The 17094-nt window shown below is 36.3% G+C and overlaps 1 protein-coding gene and 1 long non-coding RNA gene across 2 annotated transcripts in view; both read right to left on the bottom strand.

The window, feature by feature from the left end:
• LOC115444692 (neutral ceramidase) overlaps nt 1-5290 on the bottom strand; it is a 54912-nt gene extending 49622 nt beyond the window's left edge. Inside the window, exon 1 of the mRNA XM_037442516.1 lies at nt 4989-5290. The gene's annotated coding sequence lies outside the window, so the exon portion shown is untranslated. The remainder of the gene's footprint in view (nt 1-4988) is intronic.
• A 4941-nt stretch (nt 5291-10231) lies between these two features.
• LOC119190502 lies at nt 10232-12191 on the bottom strand. Its single transcript, XR_005112945.1, has 2 exons — nt 11740-12191; nt 10232-10267 (listed from the first exon to the last, which is right to left on the bottom strand). It is a non-coding gene; the product is annotated as an uncharacterized LOC119190502 (long non-coding RNA).
• Between the last annotated feature and the right edge of the window lie 4903 nt (nt 12192-17094).

Here is a 17094-nt window from a genome sequence, read left to right as displayed (position 1 = left end):
AGCTCCCATTCGACGAAGTGTAGAAGTTTACACAGCAGCTATAAATTATTCAAAACACTATTGTCACCAAACATACAAACGCTAAATAAAGCAATTTTGTGTTTACATAATTCAAAAGAACAATGGAGCCATCATAAATCATACTTTGCTTTGAGTATAATACGTACACATGATTTCATATTTGAGTCTGAGGCATACTTTGTACGCGACATTCAGGTGCCAAATGCAATGTGGAGTATTGCCACAAAGTTACTCAGAGCCATCCCAAATTCCCGAACTCGTCCCTCGAAGCCCAAAGTAACTTAACCCCTAGAGTAAGTATACGTGAACACTCAAATGCAATTTCCCTGCAAAAAGACGATTTATAATTTCTTTCATAATATCTTTCTCGTCTAAGACTCTTGCAAATTAAATTTCTGAATCTGCCAGTTCCTCCTGCCTCCCTTAATTGTCCCTCTAAAGATGTAACAGTAAATAAAAACAATTCCAATGTTTTAAGCAAAGACCACTTGGAGCAATGACTAACGTTCATAATTCGTAAACATAGAGAAGAGCAGGAGAATGTTTATATAAAATTGAAGTGGGCGTCGATGCACTGGTTTAATTTTACAAAAGAACAACAAATTATAACAAATACTTTTTTAGATGATGAGTCATATACTTGAAACGGATACAAAGAGATTAAAGGCAATGACGCTAAAAATGAATTTAAAGTAACAACACATAAAAGATAAAGTACTCAGGTCAAAGGAAATCGTCAACTAAAGGTATTCTGTATAAGAATTGTTGTGGGAGTGAAACATAAAACAAAGTACAGTATAATCTCACTAATCCGGCACTTCGATAGATCGGCACGTCCAATAATCCGTCACCTTCTGCCCACGCCTCCCTCGCCCCTACACCTGTGTGTTTCAGTTACTCGCATTGTCGCGAATTGCAGTCTAACCTCAAAACTTATCACGTGCTTACGTATTGTTTTCTTTCAAATGAGAATAGTTTATCGTTAAAAATGTCAAATAAACGCAAACACAAGACACTAGATTTGAATAATAAAATGGAGATTTTAAGGAAGTTAGATAGTGGAGAAAACATGAGCAAATTGGCAAAAGAATATGGTGTTGGGCGTGCTACTATATATGATCTTAAGGAAAAGGTTGTTAAGCAAGGACTACAAGTTGCACAAAAGCAGACCTCAATTAAGGATTATTTTAAAACTAAGTAATTACACATGTACGTGTTAATTTAATACATTACATACAAACATTTATTCACTCTATGAAATGCTTTCTTTTATTCCTTACCTATGATTTTTTCCATATAATCCAATAATCCGAACATTCCAATAATCCGGCACCCTCCGGTTTTTAATAGTGCCGGATTAGTGAGATTATACTGTATCTACACCGCGCCGCCTCTGTTTGAGCATGATATACTCGAAAACTATCGAAATTTTCATACGGTTTTCACCAATGGACGGAATGATTTAAGAGGAATGTTTGTGTATAATTCATTAATGTTTTGTGTAAATTGGTTGAAATATTAGAATGATTGTTGAAGATGTCGAAAAGCCGACAGGCTGCTATCATACAGAATAGGTCACAAACTGTGAATAAGTAATCTACCTAATTTATCAAACGTGATTTTTTTTTATAAATTTTGGACTGGACTTTTGTAATACGATTTAGGAAGGTTAATTCAATTTGCATTTGCAATTTTACCATATCTAAGAATAAATTATCGCGAACCACCCAATTCCATTGTTGAGAAAAACATCATAAATACCTGTCTTTAAAAACAAGATTGTTAGGCATGTTTAAATGATATACCAGTAATTTAATCTAGTCCGCTTTTGTATCTTATAGAATTACATTCGAAATCCTAAGTGAAACTGAAAACCTAGAGTAGGTACTTTCCTTTAGTTTTCTCGTCCATTGACCGTGTCGATTTTTTGCGCGTAATGTTGTTAGGCGACATAAAAAAATCATGCTAATTAACTCATAATGAATAATCCCGTTAAAAATAAAAATATCAATGTTTGTGAAGTTGTTGCAATGCTTGCTTCAAGTTTAAATCTTTTTTTTATCTTTGACGAGACGAGCTTGCCATTCGCCTGATGGTAAGCGATACGGCCGCCCATAAACAGTAGAACACCATTGAAAGTAGAAACACCTTGAATTACAAAGTCTTCTTCGGTATTCCACTGCGCTTGCCATCCTGAGACATGAGATGTTAAGTCTTATCTTGTTCAGTAGTTAAACTGGCTATGACATAGCGAAATAACAGACGACAGATATCACATGTTACAAAGTAGGATTTTTAGCACAAATTATATCTAACACAAGCCAGAACGTAAAATTGGACGACGTTTATTCTTCAGTTAAACAAGATAAATGCATACATTTGTTAATGCAAGCTATAAAGGGTAGGGCGTTGCTCCCAATTTGTATTAATACCTTCGATACCACAGACATTACCATAACTAAAGCAAAAACCAACCAGATTGAACTGCCTAAATTCGCGGAATGCAATATCGACGATTTTAATACTTACGTGGTAAGTATATCCATTATACCCATACGTGACATTTTGTTGCGAATTACATTTCTGAATGTAGAAAGGCTGGCCTTGCATACTTTAGCTGCATGCCAATTTAACCTCTGGGAAACTTAATCTTAAAAATTATTTAATTGCTACGTTTGTAATATCAGTGTGATAATTACGTGGATTATGGATTTAAAATCTCGCGTCGCAGTGACGAGCGCGGTGCATTGACTTGTGAAAAGTTTTGAGTTATGTTTACCCATAGCCGCAAAGTGATATTAGGTTGTTCTGCTCAATATCAGCCCGGAGTTTAAAATAGTGCCTAATAGGCTCGCCCCCATCATATGATGGGGCGGAACACATATGGTGGACGCCCTGGTTGCACTTCTTACAACTCCTTCAGGAATAAAGGCGGGAAATTTGTTTAATTTCGTTTTTTTTTTGTTTACAGCCAAAGTCTTGCGAACCAGCTCCAGCAGCCTGCTTTATCCTTCAGTTGTTTTAAAAATAGTCTCAGTTAATCAAGTTTGTGGTATTTAATTATTTATTTGTATAAGTAACAAACATTAATTTTTATGACAAATATTTTATACGCACAGAATCCTTCTTAGGTCAGAACTTTAAGATTTGCCAAAATTCCTTTGTAAAATAATGGCGCAATTATTTTAATTCATAAAATTATGATATTTTAAGGTTATCTCAGCGAACAAAGGATTGTAGCTAACTAAACAAATTGTGTCTCATTTCATTTGTATCGAACGGACAATTAGGTAAATCCTTTGTCAATGAGATAAAGGCTTGATAAGCCAAACAAAGCAATGTCAATAACATTTGATAGCGTAAACAAGGAGCTTTTTATCTATCACGTATATTGAGATGTGTAATAAAATACTGAGCATGAAGAAATGTCCGTACCTCAGCGTACTTTCGGAATAACATAGACTATAGAAAAAAACGTATAAAAAATATAATAAAAAAGTCTACACTTAATAAGAAGAAATATTTTTGTTAATCTTGCAATAAGAATTTTGCAGCTTATTGGATAAGTACTTCTTTCCTGTTTTAATAAAAATAAGTGCGACTATTCTTCATCATAAATAGTCGCACTCGCTCCACTTGGAACGATTTTCTATAGGAGATAAATAAATTTATAAATACCTTAGTATTTATAGGCCAATATATTAATAAACCAATCGGCCATAATTATATTCTTTAGAAAATGTATTTGAATAATATTATAATTCGAACAATTTCAATGCAATTTTGGCTGTATAAATTCTGTCATTGCCCAGAGGAATATTGAAAGAAATGCAGAATTTGTTAGTCTATACCGGGATTTTGTTTAGGTTTAGACGGGAACCATAGAGTAAATAATAATATAATACTACGTCTGATACTACGTAAGCGGACCAATTTTAGAGTCGCTAAATGGTATAACCATGGATAAAATATTAATTTCTGTTAATTAAAATAAATATTATGGCAATTAGCCTTTTTTCATGGTTCTATTTAAGTACTAAAATCAAGGGAATTTGTGTGGCCAACAGTGCCAATTATTTGCTTTTATGTCGCCGCCAAAGGACAGCTAAAATGTTTTTAAAACAGCCGCTGATCAAAAAATTCATATCCTGGATTGACAGAAATTAAATTGAATAATTTTACTTTAGAAATTAAAGTTTTAAACCTTTTTTGCGTAACGATTAAAAAACTATTTATTAAAATTATCACAGTAAAATTAAAATAATGAATTTACGTGTTTTTGATGTTTCAGCTAGTGTTCTGACAGTTTTTTTTATATGTCGAGGCAAGTATTTACTTAGACACTTACCTATGTCTGCAAAAAATATTGCATTTTGTAGCTACTAGCCACCTTACATGGCATGCAATATGGTAGCTATCCCAAAATGTAGGTAGATATTATGTACCGACTATATTGGTTTAAATCATAGTACTAGGTAAAATAAAGTGTAAATATCATATCGAGATAGCCAATTTTTATTAAAGTCTATTAAGTATGTATAATTCCCGAGTAATTTTGAAACTAAAATAATTTCCTTTTAGAATATTAGGTAAGTATACCTACCCAGATGTTTCAGTTAGAAACTTTTTAAAACTGTGATTTTCACCAAACTTTTATGTTAGTATCTAACAATGAAGGTTAAAAATACCGTTCTGGAACATTAATTAAGTCAGTACATAATTTAAGACATGTAGACAAGACTGTTCAACTCGATCGAACAGTAATTCTTTGTTGTATGTAGTAATCCCTCGTATTGAACAGTTGCTACAAATCAATTGTTAAATCATACCTTGTTCATAAACAATCGGAAACGTTCGTCGTAATTTTATTTTTTATGACTTTTTTAAATCCTTATAAGACAAAATTAATTAAATGCTAAAGTGTAGCTATCTAATAAAAGTACATAACATAACAAATAGGTACGCACCTTATATTTTATGTTTTGAATAAAAAGAGAAAATTTATATTATAAATTCCACTGATGTGTAAACAACACTGTCACATTTTGCCGCCAAATATTTCACTTTGGACTCTGATCGAACAGCATTCATAAACCCAAATTAAATCCACAAATTCGAAGAGAGGTCAATTCAATTTAAAAGGACACGACGTGTTTATGTATCTGGGAACGCGCAGTACTTGCGTTCGCTCGACCACGCGACACGAATCGTACTAAATTGTTTATTGCTGGCTGAATGAATCAAAGCCTATGTCCATTCTATCAAACGTTTGTTCAAGCTTAACATCCAGTGAAATTAAATCGTCACCACGCAGGTCGTTTTTTTATACTATTCATTATGACATATTATATGTTTACGGCCCGAAAGAGTAGGCAGAGTTGCAACTAATGCATTCGTGACTCGCTAAATCTACTCTTAAAGTGAAATTTCTCAAACTAGAAATTAAATCCAAAACTTGCAGATTTTATACAGTACATTTCTACTTACCTACTGACTAGATACTAAAACAATAAGGTTCTTTATCATTGTGATTTTTTTAAAATAAATATACGTATTTTTTTATGATGGAGCAGTTAATTTATATTTTAATCAAAGAAAATGAAGGTATACAACAATTTTTTTACAGGAAAATAAATACTCTTATACCCACATACAATTTTCTTTGATAGAGACAGTGACTTAGAACGTGTCTCAGCTGGATTCCAGGACCATAGTTAGTATTGTGTTTTAAATAGCTAGTTTTAATTCCAGTCCGTCAAAATGCTATCACGAACCCAAAAATAAGCCAAATTAGGCTACTTTTATCTTTTTTTAAATTGTACGCATCACATATTTAACTCATTATCTGAACTTAAATATCGCGCCATAATTTCCCTGACGCGCTATCAGCATGACTGATAAATGATTTTACAAAGTTATATTCACGCCATCTGTGCGTTTAGCTTGAAAACTATTTGTAAATGTTTAACCATAGATGTCGCTCTATTCTTTGCTTATAAATGCATATAATTCGTTTTTACCGTTACGTCGATGCGTTTCGGACCCGTCTCCATAGACTCGTAGGTACATTGAGTCACCAATAAAATTATTCTACATGTCTACATAACTTCCCATAAATAGAATTTATTTAATGTAATACCTAGTAGCTGTATCAGTGAACGTATGTTTTGGCATAATCTTTGTGCAATAATTTGCCAACGATCCTCATTTTACGTCTTGATACGTAGAAACATGACGGGCTAATTTTCAAATAGCGGCGGCATTGAATCACCAACCTAACACCAAGTTTCGTCACGTTATCCAATTTGTACTTCATATGACTGATTACGATTTATTTATAAATATCATATTATATTCCGCTAGCAAATTACATAATATGATTATTCACGATGTTTTCTATTACCGATTAACCTCAACTCTCGAGCCCGTGCCCACTGGCGGCAGTTCCAGGGAGGATTTTCAGATGACAAATATTAATATATACCTTATGACAAGACGATATAGCTGAAATTTCGACAATTGTTGCTATATAAAACAACGCTTGTGTGTACCTAGTAAAGCCGTGTCGGGTAACCTAGAAATGCCTCGGCAAGCCTTGCAATGTTATAATAGACTTCAAGACGCCAAATACTAAATTAAATTGTTGATTTCACAGAAGATTCTGGAGGTATATTTTCAATGATTACATACTATGTTTCATCGTTCCGCGTGCTTATAGACATCGCTTAGTGTCCATGTGTGTTAACATGTAGCAGATAAACCCCAGGTGCTCTCCCGTCAGTGTGCCCCAGGCCTTAGTCTACACGCGATCCGTGTCATCTGAACCTAACGACATGCCGGGTCAGCAAACCATAGTAGTTATAAGTTAGCTGCCAATTCGTGCGCCTGTTCACGATCTATTATCCCGGTAGGCATATTATTATCGCAACACGATAAACACCTATAATGCGGTCACCCTAAAAAATATCAGACATTCTTTGTGAATTCTATCGAAAATGCATTCGTTGCTAATAATTAAGTTGGCGTTAAGCGGAAATAGGGTGAAGACCCCTCCCCTCGTGACATCTCCCCAAAATGTATTGTTCGTGAAGGGATGGTTTTTTGTGACCCAGCGGCTTGTGTGCACGGTGCAGTGTGCACAAAACCGTTAGCGGCCGCACGCTCTAGTGTGCACGCGGGCCTATCAATTGCGCCTTCCAAGTGTTGCGGCATATTTATTTATACTGCGCCGCCTTTATTATCGCCACTCGTATCATATCCGATATGATTTCGCATCGGGTAAATAAATAAACTCGAAAACAAAATAACTTTTTACTTAAAAATCGGTTGTATTTACATTTCGTCCATTGTAGAAAATCAATAGTGTTCAACATCACAAATAAATAAAATCGTACTAAAGTATTCACATAAGTCGTGCATGGTACACAAATATGCGACAGCTCTTTCTCACCACAAACGAAAGGCGGGACGATAAGATTTTACTCATATGATAATATAGATTTCAACGTCAATTTCCTCGACGAAACGTCGTCGTTCCCTTTGGTATCGGACCGCCAACGGGACTGGTGGTGTCTAAATGCTTGCCGAGTGCCGCAGCCGCGGGACCGGCGCGGGAACCTCCGCCGCGAGCCGCGCACCGCCGGCTGGCGCACTCGCGCACACGAAACGGAAAACGGACTCAACAACAAGTATCAAAACACTCGCGCCACGGCGCTGCATACATCGCCGGGCGCGGGCGAACCGCACCGCTCGCCGGCGATGGACGACGCGCAACGGGTAATTTTCCACACGACGGAGCGCGTTGGCTCGTCGTGGTGGCAGGCGGACGCCTCGGCGGCGGAGGGGCGGCGGCCGGCGGCGCGGGGCGGGGGCGTGGACACAAATCGAACGAGGCCATGCGGCCCGAGGGGGGTGGGCGCGCCGCTCCCCGCACCCCGCCCCGCCCCAGCGCCGGCTCCCGTGGCGTCCTTTCGTAAAAAATGGCGTACATCCTACATACTAAATCACTTTAACCTAAGAATCTCGTTCCACATCGTGGAACACTGGAATACCGAGCTGCGGGTTCTACGCTAGTCGCCGTAACAGTATGGACAAAAATTACAGGCCGGTTTTGTATATTTCACGTCCGCTATCGCGGCGCGTCGCCGTCGCGCTCTCTTTATCGGTCGCGGAGCGCGGGGCGCGTGATGGCAAAATTGTGATGTTTTTCTAGCAAAAATGTCGTGGCGGGCGCGTCTCGTCCCGGCCTGACAGCGGAGCGTGTGCGCTCGTCCCGGCTCGAAAACGCGTCGATCTAGTCCGCTACGGAACCGCTATACAATAATTAAAACCTAGATTACCATATTGAATCGTACGAGCTGAGGCATTTTCGAGTCGGTCGAGACAACGAAAGTACGACTTGAACACGACCTTACCGGTGGACACTCAATACAAAACTGAACGTGTCGAATCTGTTACATATAAAAATCACAGGCTTCACTTACGCTAAATATGTACACACAAACTCTCATCAACTAGAAAATGAAGAATTGAGCTTTGTGACTTACATCGCTTATTTTCTATTAGTGCGCCTTCATTGGCCTATTTCTATTCACTACCCGTGCACGCCAACTTAAGACTGCGCCCGTGACGTCAGCGCTGACAAGTTGGGATCATGTTTACAATATTATTAAATCAGACAATTATGTTTCTACGTGGGAGTAATAACGAAAACAAGTGCTCAGTGTTTATTTTAAGTTAAATTTATTTCTGACCAAATTAGTATTTTTCTGCTGGGGAAATATTTTAAAATAAGACTACATATTGTAGATGATCTGCGCGCATTTACCTTTTTAATAATTTCCCCTAAGCTTAGAGTAGGTGGACCATGTTTATTATGGAATCGCAAATTTGTGAAAAAGATTTTTAGAACATTGGCCAGTGTTTTCAATTAGTATATCTTTATTTTTCAGTTTATTTTAATAACGGTCGCATTCACGAAAATATCTGCATTTGTCGCAGCGTTACGTTTTCTCAGACCTGCTTTCATTTAAGAATTCACAATATAGATATATGGGTTACGTGCAGGTCAATGATAATATTAACAGAACGGTTTTAGTTCTGTTCACTATTTTTAGCCGGATTTGTTACGTATAGCAACAAAGATTAGTCGAAATTCCAAATGATACTCCAATGTTTGTTTGCATGTTCAAAGTTTTTCCGCGCCAAAATTTGGACACTGATTTTACTTTTTTTTTTACATCTGGTATTAAACCAAATAGAAGTCTTCCAATAGCCGTTGAAATGTGTAATTAGGCATGACAAACGGTTATCGGGAGTGTTCAACATAGGGGTTTATGAAGGGTCGCTTTTTCGCGGCGTCTCAAAATGGCGCGCACGTGTACCAATAATAAAGCATTGTTAAAATGTTAGGTGTCTACTGTAGAAAAATATCACAATTTCGCCATACGACGGGCTTACAGGTATCAACCTAGAATACAGAGCGGTTTTCACTTAAAATAAGTTTACTTTCGAAAAACACATTTGTACATTTCATGACAAAATTCAACAGCATTCTACTAAGTCTTAATTACACACCCGTTGCATCGAGCCGAGAATAAATGATACAGCTTCGGTACCGAACTTAAATATTGTAAAAAATTGAAAATCTGCATTGAATTTCACTTAATTAATTACATTTGTCATTTAAATTATAACTGCACCCGTTTTAGGTGGGAGCGTTGCCGGCCCCGCGTGTTCCCAACTGTTTGTTCCTATCTCGTGTGTGCTCTTGTGGGTCTGTTCTGCTGTCGCAGTTGAGGCGAGGCGGGGCCGCGTCAGTCCGGGCCGTCACTAGCACTAACACATCACTGTGACATTGTCCATGCTGAGGCACGAGGCGTATTACGCATCGTCTTCTTCCTCCTCGTCCAGTATGTCCTCCTCAACGTCGTCATCTGAAACAAAAACAATTATGTTGTTAGAATAATCTCCAATATTAACACCATTGTGATTCTTCAATTAAATAATCAACTTAATATAGTAAACAATGGTGCAGTGTACACACCGTCCCCCCCTCGGAGATCCTTCTTTCCTTCTTCCTCTCCTAGCTCCTCGTCCTCCTCCTCGCCCTCGACGTCTTCGTCGTCATCGTCGTCCACATCGTCCTCTCCTACAAACAGATCCAGTTTCCCGGACTATGCGGCTCGTCCTCCCCGCCGCCGCCATTTTCTTCCTTTCGCGCCTTTTTCGCTTCTGTTGTTTTTTCCTACCAAAAGTCAAACATTGCCATTTTAACATTATTATTGTTTACACATTACAAGATAACATAATGCGGCGTGTCTCAATCTGTTTCAAGATCAAGAAAGTTATAACTGGCCATCGGCCAATTTGTTTCAATTTCAAATGCACTAGATTAGAAGCTATAATTTCGCGTAAAACAACCACGAAGTAATAAAAAGGCAGGTGACAAAGATTGGTGACAATAAAGGAGCGTGGGGTCATTAGTAGTGTGAGGGAAACGGCGCCGAGCCACGAAGCCGGGGTCATACGGCCCTTTTTGCCATGGCCGAGTGACCGGAACGCGTCCGCCGCGCATAGCCCACCCAACCGTTTTCGCAGCCTATGTGGCCGATTAGCCAAACAAATTAATAAAAATATAATAAAACATATTAATAAAGCAATCTCCAAACACAAACTATGGACATACACGTCTCGTGTTGGGAAAATGCGCACCTAACCTTTTCAAATATAACCCCTCGATTAGGCAGCGGCGCTAGTACGCCATGCGTTTTTAAGCACGCCAATCACTTACGAGGGAAAGAGATGCACACTAAAAAAATCCCAAAAACATTCCCCATATTTAGTGAATTAGCAATGTTTTAAGATTCCCGCCTCGATTAGTTTAGTCAACAAAATGGCAATACGTGTGCACTGCGAACAAGTGCCAGTTGAACAAAGGAAACGAACGTATAACAAAATACGGTACACCTACATTCAAATAATGCCGGGTCAATGACTAGTTTTGAGTGTAAGCTGCGACATAAAAATAACAATTGTGCAAATGATACAGGCACGTCTGACTCACGGCACATTTTGAATTTCATCCTAGGCGACAGCCAAGGATGTTTTCAAAAGAGCCAGATAACGTGGAGCGAACATAAACGTATGACAATCGGCGCGAGTTAATACATTGACATTCGCGCCGGCCATGTTACCTATCTCTCTAGCGTCACGCTACAATGCACGTAAGCCCTGAGAAAGTCTAAAATAGCTACAATACGCAATAAAATCAATAATACAAAACCTCCACGCTACTACAAATACACGATGATTTCTAGTAATAACCACATCAATGAGGACAGTGTACGTTCCCGCGCCATGTTTTTTCTACCAAGGTCATGCCTCTGTATCGAAAACGGGTAAACAAAGCTAAGCCCGCTATAATAGCATGCCAGACAAGATATTCACATGCTTGCAACATCATAGGGCATGGTGTTATTGGCTCATCGATTACCTCACACACGCTAAAATGCGTAACTCGCGCGGATATGAGGTCCAAAAATACGCCGGTTGAAGTCGGTTCGATTCCTGTGCCCACGACACTTGCCTAACTCTTGCTCCATGCGGTCTAACGTTATGATACAACAAAGATAAATTAACGTAATATGGCCTTTATTATAGCGTTCAATAAAATGGCGAGCGATTAAATGAATACATTTGTTTGACATGTGCACTCACCTCGGCTGCCCTTTTCGCTCCTTTTAGGTCACTTTTGGCGTCACCCTTGCTCTCATCACCGACCTTGTCGACGGCCACTTCACTGTTTTTTTCATTGGTGCTCATGATTATTCTGATTTTGGCGTTTAACTACTTAAGTTGCAAGTTGTACGGCTGCCCGGATCCGACGCGCGACTGACTGACAGAATGAGCGAGCGTGCCGCGAGATCAGTTTGAAAACGAAGATGGCGCGGGCTTCTGCATACGCCACTTCTGATTGGTCTAGAGCGGCGGCCACTGACGAGTAATGACAAGCATGTGGACAAAAATGATCAATTTTATTTTTGTAATTACATCGTTTGATTGCTAAATAACTTTCTAAGATGATGTTGAATCCTATTTCAACGTATATGATGTACATATTGTAAGTTATTATGAATAAAATACATTAAAATCGTGGAAAATGTGAGCGCGTCAACTATTAGTTCAAAATATGAATACAGCGTGGCGCTAGTAGACGCAAAATCAAAAGCCGGGAGATTTAAAACTTTACCGTTGTAAAAACAAGAGTATAATGAAAATATTAAGGGTGGTACGCTGGCAATATTTTAACAATGTAATAGTTTTACCAAATAATACGACTTGTATTTTTAATTTTGAAATATTGGAGCCAAAAAATATGTTTTATATTTTTTTATTCATATCATGTAAAACACGTCCTAGACAATTTTAAAATAAAAACTCCAAATATTCAATTAGATAATCCTTTATTTACAGTATGAGACTAATCTTACATTGTTACTCCATACATTTTGGAGTCCATTACAATGATAGATGAAACTAAATAAAAGCAAATCACAAATTAAGTTTAAAGGAACTAGTTCCATGTGAACTTTAAAAAAAAAAATATTTTTAAATGAGCAGAAATCCTGTCACTTTAACAATACGTTGACCCTATGCGTCGGGTTTCAGCTAAACATATATATCATATAAACAAAATCAGTGACAATAAATAAGTTTTAAGGTATTTGACAACCAAAAACTCAATGTGCTAAAATACACTATGAAAATTGGCGTCACTTCTGTGATGCAAATTTACGAAACACACACGTTTCAAAGTTTTAATTAGGCAACGAAAATAAACAAGAATTTATCTAATCAAGGCGATATATGATATAAATACATATTAATAATCATTTCGAATAGTCAAATACCTTTATACATTAATCTTTACAGAAGAAATGGGAATTGGAAAACGTTACAATAATAATTTTATATTTATTATAAAAAACTTAAAAATTCGGACTATTGAGCTAAATTCGAATAATTAAGAGCCTGTTTGCCAAAAATTCAAATAAATTGTGAACACCAAAAAATATAAGGTAGCTAAATAATATTTGATTTTTTGAACAGAATTTAACTAAGATCAGAGTTGACATGAGTTTTGTTTGGCTTAGTCACGTTTCATTAGACGAATACAATTTATTTGCACGTTGCGTAAATCAGGCGCTCAACCTGGCTCATAATTAACAAACAGAAATATCTAAACTGATTAAAAATAAATAAACCGGGCAAAATGATCTTAAACAACTATTATTACAACATTAAGATATATTTGATGACCATATAAACATCAATATAATGCCTACCGTATTACAACACTATGACCCAAGTTATCTAATTCTGAAACAGTAACATTACAATGAATCAAGCTGAATTATCAATACGAACATTAAACAGCGACTGGATATTAGTATCTGATCGACTATTATGTGGATATACGTGACTATCTTAAAGTTAAGAGAAATAGAGTCAAGCATATATATGAACAAAAATTCGCCGGAGTATATCAGGCTTAATAATAATTCTCCGTAAATATATCTAATTATAACTAAATGCGCATTATTAACACATTTTTAATTTAAAGCCACTAACATAAATGAAAAGAAACACAAATACAAACATCGAAACCGGCATATCACAGGCGTAACATATAAATATTTTTTTACACTTTTCAAAATTTCTTATACCAAAAATGACTTAAACAAAACTATGTGATTGTTAAGAATGGTTACATATAAAATTATACAATTTTATATGTTCCGAATTTCATTGTATACCGACATACCACCAATAAAATGTAACCGATTTCTGTCGTAATAAATTTACGGTCCATGCTGACCGATTTATCGTACCGATTATTATATCGGCACACAATAAAATTCGTAACGCACTATTAATATCAAGGTATGCATATTTAAACAATTAAATTTACATAAATACAACACACTAGTTTATAATTGGGTAATTACTGTAAATCTCACGTATGGCCTACATTATAATTACAATCAAATCCAGAAGGTACTTTATTATACAAAAACAAACATTACACACTTCAGTTTGATAATAAATATGTATAGATTAATATATTTAAGAATTGCTCATAATTGTTTTTCATTTTCGACTTATAACGTATTAGTACCACAGATAATAGTTGTTACTGTGGACACTTCCAATTAGTTCGACATATAGAAGTAAATACACCAATACGATGATTGTGAAGAAATACACAGACTCTGCGATCCTGTTGTAGTAGGAAAAAGACATATCGGTGTATAAAGAATACGACTTGAAGCTAAGTTATATGTCCATTTTTTATTTAACATGGGTACTTGTAAACACTGCACGAGTTTTTCAAGAAATATTTGAATTAGTTTATAAACCTTTAAACTAAAGTATTCATCTAAACATGGTAGCCCCATAAGTCTAGTTTAGTGAAAATTGTTATTTGGCTTGTTTTTCTACTATACTTTATTTCCGACCCACATGATTTAATACAACAAATGCTGCTCATATCATGCTAACCACATTCCGTGCAAATATAAAAGGAACCCCACCAACGATAGCACGACATCGAACTTTGAACTTGTTTCACACCCCGCTAGCACTAAACCTATGTGGTTTTAATACAATCTTTGTACCTGACGATACGAAGTTCTTGATAGCACACTCAAGTGTTGAGATAACGTGACCCATATTACGATAAGCAAAAACTGCTTGATATTACCGATGTTACGTGTCGGATAAATATTACACACACGACTTATCTCTCGAGGGGTAGGTAGAGCGAAAATCCACTATCCGCCTTGTGTCCGGCCCATGTGGGGGGTGATCCTATCGCCATAAGGGGTACATATTCGACTTCTGACTGATACTAAGAAAAACCTAATATCACTGCTCCGCCCTCGGGGGACCTAACCAGACACTTCAGGACTGCAGTCGTACAGTAATACAACTACGCCATCGAGGCTGTCCATAGGTAAAATAATTATAAACATAAATATTAAGCCAACTTTGAACATTATTTAATACTAATGCGCTTTGTTTCCGACTTGTTCATTATAGTATTAAGGTATTGAGACCTATGTGTGCACTAAAGGGTTTATAATTTCAATATCTGGGTATTAAACATCTGGTTTTTAATAAATATCTTGTATAAATTATGAATAAAGCGGCACGCCTACTCAAAAATAATAGCAATGATACACCGTATGGTATGTTACATTTTAATGTAAAGGCGTTTAAAATTGTCCCTAAAACTGTAGGTAAAATAAATATTCTTTTTGCTAGCAGTATTTTCTTGAGACATTATTTTGTTTCAACTTTTAAGTACGACTAACAGCGTTTTTAAATAAATGATCCCAGCCTCAGTTCAATCCCATTCCAAATAAACCAATCATGACTCATTTCTAAGTATGTTAAAAAAGAAACCTGATTGGCTCATTTTTCTGATAGATCGAAAACAGCGATTAAGATAGTTTATTGAAAATGATTTTTGTATATTTGAAATGGATTTTATTGTCAAACCACGGAATGAAGTGAATTAATATTTTCTTTTCCTATCTTTCTATGATCTATTTATGTCTTTGGCAACCCAAAGACTCAATTTCCTCATAAGCGTGTCCTATCAACCCTGGGCCACAAACACAATGGCGATTGTAAAAACGAGATAGTTTCTTACCAGAACTATTAATAACAATCATGTTAACCAAGCGACCGATCCTAAAGATAAACAAATCATAAAAGTCCAATCCCACGATCTCGCTATAGATATCCATCACTATTAATTTTTGCCATAAATAAAATTTACAAATTGTGCAATATAAAAATAATAATTTATCATTTTCCTGTTTGGGATTTGATTATAGCATCCGGTGCATGTATAGTGCTGTTATCCAAAATTTGTATTATTTCATGTAATAATTGTATTACAATAATCATTGTTTTAAAAATAAGAACTGGAAGTGGTTAAGTTTAAATTTAGCTTCGTGTATTTTTCCTTAAATGGGCTCCGTAAGAGGAAAACTGGTGATGAGGTAATTCTCTTTGGCCAACAAACTTTGTTTGTCTAATTAACACATTTGTATATTTTTTGTGCCTTTGTCTACCCCCGGGATAGAAAATCAATACCGTAAGTTTATTGAAGAAATACCAGTGTGAGAAAATTATAGAACAGGTATATAAAAATAATAAAGTACCTTCAGAATACGTATTCTTATTTCACTAAACTACATCATTGAGTGCAAAGAAAACTGTTAACATATTGTGACTGATAAACATTTACCTACAAAACTGAATTATACAGGATGTTTTGAAAGTACAATTTGCTATATATCCCTCAAAATTTCTATGACATATTGGCTTTTTATACATTGACGGCCGCGTCAAGACATTGAACTATCTACCAATGCGGCCACTATGCCGGTGTTGTCCTGCTCTGGCGTTTGGCACCGCGACGCGAGTCAGTGAGACAATTTTCAAAAAACACTCCAGTTGTGTTCCTAGAATGCGCGTTGGGTAAAAAACGAACTGACCTTCAAGTCTAAAAGCTTATAATAGAGTATACCACCTATTACGAGTGTAATAGGTGTTAAATCATAAACGCCTTTTATCTTATAGATCATACCTCCTATCAAACCATCCTGTATAAGCCTATTTTAACTACAAACATGTACAATACACCGATTTATAATAGAGATACTACTTCCAATATGTTTGGGATAAAGACATCGTTATTACCTCTTTGATCATCCTCGATACTCCCCGCCCTATGGGAACCAGTGGTCCAAAAATACGACAAGTTTTTTTGCTTATACAAGCTATTATTTATACCTAGAATACACATACTATTTGAATATTACTTTATTATGTGGATAAAATTGCCCAACAGCCATACTCAATCTTTTTCTATGGAGCACAAAGACATCTTATTCATGGTGCCATAGGCAACATGAATTCAATGATCTACTATGTTAAATATGTAATCAATTAATTAATTAATTATTTATTTTCATAAAAGTATTCATGATTAAATGA

This window comes from Manduca sexta, chromosome 24 (genome assembly GCF_014839805.1).
Source record: "Manduca sexta isolate Smith_Timp_Sample1 chromosome 24, JHU_Msex_v1.0, whole genome shotgun sequence".
NCBI classification, from domain to species: Eukaryota; Metazoa; Arthropoda; class Insecta; order Lepidoptera; family Sphingidae; genus Manduca; species Manduca sexta.
Note: the sequence above shows the minus strand (reverse complement) of the source record. Positions and strands in the feature narration are given on the sequence as shown.